Raw genomic sequence first — 537 nt, forward strand, 5'->3', positions numbered from 1 at the left:
CCCGTGGCCTGGTCCGGCCCCTCCCGCCCTTTGCTCCAGTTCCCGGGCTTGGCACCTATAGAGGGGGTGCTGCCCGCCTGCCAGGCTCCGGGGCCGGGCCCACGGGAGGGTGGGGCGGCTGGGAAGCTGGCACGCTGCCCCGGGGGAGCCTCTCTCGGCAGGCGCCCGGGTGCCGCGGGGGGGAGGGGGGAACAAAGGGCTCATTCTCCCCGTGCGCAGCCGGTGGCATCGCCGGGGCGTTGGCGGAAGCCCCCGGGGCCCGGGAGGGGGCAGGCCCAGGCGGGGCCGCCGAATCACGGGCTCCTGTTTCCCGCAGGGTGCTGGAGGAGGAAACCGGCGGAGCAGCTTCCCCACTCTCAGTTGCGCGTCTGGCGATGGCGATCGGAGGTCCTGCTGCGCTCTCCGCCGCGCTCTCCCTCCACTAGCCGCGCTGCGCGGTGCTGCGCCCTCGCTGGTGCCTCTCTCCTGGGTCCCGGCATCGGCCCCCCTTCCAGGCACGACCCCCTCCCCCGGCCCCTCGGCCTTCCCCCCACTCGG

This window comes from Galeopterus variegatus, unplaced genomic scaffold (genome assembly GCF_000696425.1).
Source record: "Galeopterus variegatus unplaced genomic scaffold, G_variegatus-3.0.2 Scaffold1451, whole genome shotgun sequence".
NCBI lineage: Eukaryota > Metazoa > Chordata > Mammalia > Dermoptera > Cynocephalidae > Galeopterus > Galeopterus variegatus.